Genomic DNA, 8546 nt, shown 5'->3' with positions numbered 1-8546 from the left:
AGAGCGAGACTCCATCTCAAAAAATAAAATAAAATAAAATAAAATAAATAATGCTCAGGAAAGAAAACTTGAACCGGGTGCAGTGGCTCTTGCCTGTAATCCTAGCACCGTGGGAGGGCGTGGTGGGTGGGTCCCTTGAGCTCAGGAGTTTGAGACCAGCCTGGACAATGTGACAAAACTCTGTCTCTATTAAAAATATAATAAAAAAAATTAGCTGTGTGTGGTGGCTTGTGCCTGTAATCCCAGCCACTAGGGAAGCTGAGGTGGGAAGATCATGTGAGCCTGGGAAGTTGACGCTGCAATGAGCTGAGATCAAGCCACTGCACTCTAGCCTGGGCAAAGGAAGTAAGACCCTACCTCAAAGAAAAAAAAAAAGAAATAAAGAAGACTAGGCGAGGTGTGGTGGCACATGCCTATAATCCCAGCACTTTGAAAGGCTGAGGTGAGAGGATTGCATGAGGCCAGGAGATGGAGAGCAGCCTGGTCAACATAGCAAGACACTGTCTCTATAAAAAATAAAAATAAAAAAATAAAAAAGGCCGGGCCTGGTGGCTCATACCTGTAATGCCAGCACTTTGGGAGGCCAAGGTGGGCAGATCACTTCAGCTTAGGAGTTTGAGACCGACCTGAGCAACATAGTGAGAACCCGTCTCTACAAAAAATACAAAAATTAGCTTGGCATGGTGACGTATGCCTGTAGTCCCAACTACTCAGGAGGCTGAGGTGGGAGGATCACCTGAGCCTGGAGAGGTTGAGGCTACAATGAGCCATGATTATGCCACTACACTCCAGCCTGGGAGACAGGGTGAGATCCTTTCTCAAAATAATAGTAATAATAATAAAATTAAAAAGAGAGAGAAAAAAGGGAACAGAGCCAGGCATGGTGGCTGGCTCCTGTAATCCCAGCTACTCAGGAGGCTGAGGTAGGAGGATCACTTGAGTGCAGGAGGTCAAGGCTGCAGTGAGCTATGATTGTGCCACGGCACTCTAGCTTGGGTGAAAGAGTAAGACCTTATCTCAAAAAAATAAAAAATAAATTAAAAAGAAAGAAACCTTAGAAAACAAATACACAAAATATACACACACATACAGAGCCAAAGGTCACCTTTTAGTGTGTTTGCTATCAGTCTTTTTGTGTTCATAGATGTAGAAACATATATTCTAGTTGAGATGGGTAGGAGACTGGCAATGAGTAATAATAATATAAATAATAATAAACTTAGATTATATGGTAGAAGTTAGTGCTATGGAAAATAAAAACAGAGCAAGGTAAGAGATTAGGAGTAGAGGAGTGGGTGAGCACAGTGGCTCACACCTGTAATCCCAGCACTTTGTGAGGTCAAGGTGGGAGGATCATTTGAGTCCAGGAGTTTGAGACTAGCCTGGGCAACTTGGTGAAACCGTCTCTACAAAAAATACAAAAATAAGCCGGGCGTAGTGGTGCCTGCTTCTAGCCTCAGCTACTCCGGAGGCTGAGGTGGGAGAATCATCTGAGCCTGGGAGGCAGAGGTTGCAGTGAGCCCAGATTGCACCACTGCACTCCAGCCTGGGCAACAAGAGTGAGACCCTGTCTCAAAAAAAAAGAAAAAGAAAGAAAGACAGAAAGAGGCCGGGCACAGTGGCTCACGCCTGTAATCCTAGCACTTGAACCTGGGAGGCAGAGGTTGCAGTGAGCCAAGATCACACCACTGCACTCTAGCTCTGGGCGACAGAGCAAGACTCCGTTGAAAGAAAAGAAAAGAAAAGAAAGAGAAAAAGAAAGAAAAGAGGAGTAGAGAGGAGGATAGGGTCACCGTCACCATTTCGGATAGAGTTTCAGGATAGGTCTTTGAGAAGGTGACATTTGAGCAGAGAGTTGAAGGAAATGAAAGAGTCAGCTTTGCAGATGTCTGGAAGAAAAGCACTGCAGAAAAGGGAAAGAGGAAGTCCAAAGGTCCTGAAGCAGAAGCATGCCTGGATTTGAGCAATACCAAACAGGCCATTGTGGATGGGGCAGAGTGAGTAAAATGGGAAGTGGTAAGAGATGAGGTCAAACAATGGGGCCAAAGAGCTCTCAAGTCCCATCCTTAGGACTCCACATCTAGAGGTGAGAGAAAGCCTCCGCTCCTCCAGTTCCAGCGGAAAAATTGCAAGGGAATGACTTCAACAAGTTCATTTCAGCATCCATTGATGGACCAGTCACTGTGGACAAGGTCATAAAATGATTGACCAAATCAGGTCGCATGTTTACCCTTTGGGTTACCGGGAAAAGACTACTCCTAGGAGGAAAGGAATTGGTTTCGGACAAAGTTCCCAGGTATTTTTTTTTTTTTTTTTTTTTAGACGGAGTCTTGCTCTGTCTCCCAGGCTGGAGTGCAGTGGCGCAATCTTGGCTCACTGCAAGCTCCACCTCCCAGGTTCATGCCATTCTCCTGCCTCAGCCTCCTGAGCAGCTGGGACTACAGGCGCCCGCCACCACGCCCGACTAATTTTTTGTATTTTTAGTAGAGACGGGGTTTCACCGTGTTAGCCAGGATGGTCTCGATCTCCTGACCTTGTGATCTGCCCACCTCAGCCTCCCAAAGTGCTGGGATTACAGGCGTGAGCCACCGCGCCCAGCCGTTCCCAGGTATTTTTATACCCATTGAACAGACAAGGAAATGAACCTCAAAGAGGTAAAATGACTCATCCAGGGTTACACGCGTGTATTAAGTTCTTGGGGTTTCACCAAGATCTGCCTTGAAAACTATTGCTCACCCCGGACGTGGTGGGTTGTGCCAGTAATCCTAGCACTTTGGGAGGCCAAAGTGGGCAGATCATCTGAGGTCAGGAGTTCGAGACCAGCCCGGCCAACATGGTGAAACCCTGTCTCTACTAAAAATACAAAAATTAGCCAGGCATGGTGGCACAGGCTTGTAATCCCAGCTACTCAGAAGGCTGAGGCAGGAGTATTGCTTGAACCTGGGAGGTAAAGGTTGCAGTGAGCTGAGATTGTGCCACTGCACTCTGCCCTTGGTGACAGAGTGAGACTCCTTCTCAATAAAACAAAACAAAAGAAAGGAAACAAAAAAACCACTATTTCTCTTTTCTGCAACTCGAGCTGAGTACTGTTGCTTTTAAATTGTTTCAGGGAGAGAAGCCATCTCATCCTATAGAGTGTATTGTGACTTCTCGAGAGTATCTCAGTGCTTGGGGTGGGAGTGACTGTGTTATTTGGAGTTTGGGATGCTCAAACACACAAGGGAGTGGCCAGACTTCCCTTAGGAGCCTAGGGTTTCCTTGGGTAAAAATAAGTCATGGATCTTTCAATTTATTTATTTATTTATTTATTTGAGACAGGATCTCACTCTGTTGCCCCAGCTGGAGTGCAGTGGTGTGAACGCAGCTCACTGCAACCTCAACCTCCTAAGGCTCAAGTGATCCACCTACCTCAGTCTTCTGAGTAGCTGAGACCACAGGCACACACCACCTCACCCAGCTAATTTTTACAAATTTTTTGTGGAGACGGCGTCTCACTTTGTTACCCAGGCTGGTCTTAAACTCCCAAGCTAAAGCAATCCTCCTGCTTCACCCTCTCAAAGTGCTGGAATTGCAAGCATGAGCCACCATGCCTGGCCTAGATCCTTTTAAAAGTCATTGCTAAGAGTCATTTACAACTCATATTTCAAACATAGCACAGATTCCTAAACTCAAATGGTAATTGCATCAGAGAGTCTTTTTTTTTTTTTTTTTTTTTTTGAGACGGAGTCTTGCTCTGTTGCCCAGGCTGGAGTGCAGTGATGTGATCTCAGCTCACTGCAACCTCCGCCTCCTGGGTTCAAGCAATTCTACTGCTTCAGCCTCCCAGGTAGCTGGGATTACAGACGCACGCCACCATGCTCATTTTTGTACTTTTAGTAGAGATAGAGTTTCACCATGTTGGCCAGGTTGGTCTTGAACTCCTGACCTTAGGTGATCTGCCCACCTCAGCCTCCCAAAGTGGTGGGATTACAGGCATGACCCATCGCGCCTGGCCTGAGCCACTGTGCCCGGCCAGCGAGTCTTAATCCCACATAAATTTGCTTGGGATCCCCTGTGTTACAGCAAAAGGGGAATTTGCCATCCTAAAACCATTAGAAGAGGTTTATAAAGAAGCAATCACTATGGAAAGATCTTAGGCCTTTGATGAGAATATTCAGCCATTTGATCAACCAACCAAAAAGTCTACCCTATCTTTGTACTTCTATGGCAGGAAAATACGGTCTGGAGGCAGGGAACATAAGGCCGATTCACACTTCACCTATCACAGGAAATACCCTCTCCATATGGCGTATGCCGAGTCGTACGTCAAGTACATGACTTTGTAACTTTACTTCATCCTCTTCGTTCACATAGGGCATACACCAAGTGACCAGTGGAAACCCCTAGAGGGTATTTAAACCCCCACAATTTTTTTTTTTTTTTTTTTTTTTGAGATGAAGACTCACTCTTGTCCCCCAGGCTGGAGTGCAATGGCACGATCTCGGCTCACTGCAACCTCCGCCTCCCGGGTTCAAGGGATTCTCCTGCCTCAGCCTCCCGAGTAGCTGGAATTACAGGCACGTGCCACCACACCTGGCTAATTTTTTGTATTTTTAGTAGAAACGGGGTTTCACCATGTTGGCCAGAATGGTCTCAAACTCCTGACCTCAGGTGATCCGCCCACCTCGGCCTCCTAAAGTGCTGGGATTACAGGCGTGAGCCACGGCGCCCGGCCTAAACCCCCACAAATTCCGTAATGGGGCCTTTCATCCTCTATGCCCGGGCCACTCTCACACTGGGTAGTGTACTATCATTTTCAGTAAATCTCTTCATTCCTTCCTCGCTTTGTTTGTGTGTTTTGTCCAATACTCTGTTCAAGACGCCAAGAACCTGGACACTCTCCACCAGTAACACTTCCAACTACATGAGCCAGTAAAATTTCCTTCATTTGAAGCCAGCATTATTTGAATTTTCTCTTGTTTGTATGTATGTTGAATTTTTAGATTTTTTTTTCTCCTTTGTAACTGACAGCATCCCTGAAACACTTTGCAACTCCAACATCTGACACTCAGCTCCAGGTACCCAGGTTATCTGGCTGGTTTTCCCCTTGTAGTGACACTCGTATGCAGTCCAGTCTACTCCAGTTCCTCATCATCTCATGTCCTACTGTCTCTAGTGAATAGCACTGTCCATCAGCCAAGCTCACAAAGATCCTTTCCTCTGAGAAATTCCTTGTTTCTCCCTGAGTGAACCCACAGCATTATGGACTGAACTGTGACCTCCCTGTCCCCTGCATTCATATGCTGAAGCCACAGACCTCAATGTCACTATATTTGGAGACAAGGCCTGTAAGGAGGTAATTGAGGTTAAATGAGACCAATAGGGTAGGATTCTGGTAGAAGCAGTGTCCTTATAAGATGAACGGACACCAGAGATCTTTCTTTTCCTGCTCACACACCAAAGAGAGGCCATGGGAGGACACGGCAAGAAGGCAGCCTTCTGCAAATCAGGAAGAGAGACCTCACCAGGAACCAGCCCTGCTGGCCCCCGATCTTGTAATTCCAGCCTCCAGAACTGTGAGAAAATACATTCCTCTTGTTTGAGCTGGTATCAACCACAGGTTCTTCAACTTTCGTGTAATAAAAACTGATGGGCGGCAGAGCAAGTTTCCCAGACAAGGTGTTCTTAGGCGCTTTTTTCTTTTTCTTTTCTTTTTTCTTTTTTTTTTTTTTTCCGAGAAGGAGTTTCATTCTTGTTGCCCAGGCTGGAGTGCAATGGTGTGATCTCAGCTCACTGTAACTTCTGCCTCCCAGGTTCAAGTGATTCTCCTACTTCAGTCTCCCAAGTAGCTGGGATAACAGGCATGTGCCACCACGCCCAGCTAATTTTTTGTACTGTTAGTAGAGACGGGGTTTCTCCGTGTTGGTAAGACTGCTCTCAAACTCCCGACCTCAGGTGGTCCACCCACCTTGGCCTCTCAAAGTACTGGGATTAGAGACATGAGCCACTGTGCCCAGCCTAGGGGCTTATTTTTGAACACAGAGAAGACAGCACAAGAGAGAGAATTCTCTGAATGGTTCCCCAAAGAGAGTCAGGAGAGTAATTTTTTGTTGTTGTTTTTTGAGATAGAGTCTTGCTCTGTTGCCCAGGCTGGAGTGCAGTGGTGACATCTCAGCTCACTGCAACCTCTGCTTCCCAGGTTCAAGCGATTCTCCTGCCTCAGCCACCTGAGTAGATGGGACTATAGGTGCATGCCACCACACCCAACTAATTTTTGTTATTTTTAGTAGAGACGAGGTTTCACCATATTGGTTAGGCTGGTCACAAAATCCTGACCTCAAGTGATCTGTCCGCCTCAGCCACCCAAAGTGCTGGGATTACAGGTGTCAGCCACCGTGCCCGGCTAGGAGAGTAATTTTAAAGTGGCAAAAAGCAGGAAGGGAGTGACATTTACACATGTAGAGGCAGAGAACTAGGGCACCTAAGCAGTGCTGGGAACAGGCCCCCAAAATCTGGCCATAAACTGGCCCCAAAACTGGCCACAAACAAAAATCTCTGCAGCACTGTGACATGTTCATGATGGCCATGATGCCCACGCCAGAAGGCTGTGGGTTTACTGGAATGAGGGCAAGGAACACCTGGCCCACCCAGGGCAGAAAACCGCCTAAAAGTGTTCTTAAACCACAAACAATAGCATGAGCAATCTGTGCCTTAAGGATATGCTCCTGCTGCAGATAACTAGCCAAACCCATCCCTTTATTTCCCATAAGGAATACTTTTAGTTAATCTATAATCTACAGAAACAATGCTTATCACTGGCTTGCTGTCAAAAAATACGTGGGTAAATCTCTGTTCAAGGCTCTCAGCTCTGAAGGCTGTGAGACCCCTGATTTCCCACTCCACACCTCTATATTTCTGTGTGTGTGTCTTTAATTCCTCTAGCGCCACTGGGTTAGGGTCTCCACCACTAAGCTGGTCTCGGCAAAGCAGTTTGGTTACACGCTTCTTCCTGCATCGCATGTCTCATTAGCATGTTAAACCTTCACCCCTGGGTGTGATTTTTCCTACTATCATGATGCTAGGATTAAAGATTGGTCATTCTCCTGGCCTTGTGTGTATGCGGGTGGTGGGGTTAGTTTTCTTGAGCAAGATTTACGGAGGAATGCTTCTTATCTTGGTTTCTTCAGATAGCTTGCAGCAGCTGCAAGATTTTGATCACAGGTAAGGTGCCAGGGTGGTGGTGGTACAAGGTCTGGTAGTTAGTAGGTATGTCTAGAGGAATGCAGGAATGCATTAGTGGGGGTGGTACAATAGGAGACACACCGAGGGCCATCCCTACCCCATCTCAAAACCACCCAATCTGTGATATTTTGTTATGGTGGTCCTAACAGATGAATAATATGTATACTAACATGTGTGTGCTATGCAATGTCCACTCCTGAGTTGATGCTTTAAAGTTGGACATTTTGACTCGGTGGTTCCCAAACTTTGGGCCCCAGGCTTCTGAGGCATTATGGAGCTCATTGTTACCAGGAGCCCCTGTATCTTGAAGGATCTGATGCAGGTTGGGCACAGTGGCTGACACCTGCAACCCCAGCACTTTGGAAGCCTAAGCCAGGTGGATTGCTGGGAGCCCGAGGCAGGTGGATTGCCAGGAGTTTGAGACCAGCCTGGCCAGCATGGTGAAACCCCGTCTCTACTAAAAATATAAAAATTAGTTGGGCACGGTGGTGCATGCTTGTAATCCCAGCTATTCCGGAGGCTGAGGCACAAGAATCGCTTAAACCTGGGAGGCAGAGGTTGTAGTGAGCCAAGATCTCATCACTGCACTCCAGCCTGGTGACAGAATGAGACGCTGTCATAAAAAAAAAAAAAAGATATAAAAAGATATGATCTAAAATAAAGTCCCACACATACTTATCTATTTCTTCATGCTAAGTGTGCTATTATTATTAACAATATACACATTGATCCAGGTGTTAAGGAAGGCTTTGATCACTTTCTAACATTCCTTTCTCAAAGATAAATATGTTGCTTGCATGGTGATCCTTACCTTGGCCCCTGTCCCAAGACTTGAAGTCGTTCATTCCTTGGGACCTGGTTATCACTGTGATTCAGAAGCAAAGGAACAGTAGTTTCAGAATTTCTCTAATTCTAGCTCTGATCCTTATTTAGAGAGAGAAATAAAGAATTTCTCCAATTCCTTAAAACTAGTAACCTAGGTGGGACTGGAAGATTGATCTTTGAAGCTGCATTTGTGTAACGTGCATATTGTGTTTACCTATACTGTGACTTGGAGTAGGCCAGTAAACATAGTAATGTTTAAGATGATCTTATTCACAGTTTTTACAAGACTGAGAACACCTTGGTTATTATTCACATTAAAGAGGAGTAGGCCAGGTGCAGTGGCCCACACCTGTAATCCCAGCATTTTGGGACGCCGAGGCGGGCGGATCACGAAGTCAGGAGTTCGAGACCAGCCTGGCCAATGTGGCGAAACCCCATCTCTACTAAAAATACAAAAATCAGCCGGGCATGGTGGTGTGTGCCTGTAGTCCCAGCTACTC

The sequence above is a fragment of the Hylobates moloch genome, unplaced genomic scaffold (assembly GCF_009828535.3).
Source record: "Hylobates moloch isolate HMO894 unplaced genomic scaffold, HMol_V3 SCAFFOLD_21, whole genome shotgun sequence".
NCBI classification, from domain to species: Eukaryota; Metazoa; Chordata; class Mammalia; order Primates; family Hylobatidae; genus Hylobates; species Hylobates moloch.
Note: the sequence above shows the minus strand (reverse complement) of the source record.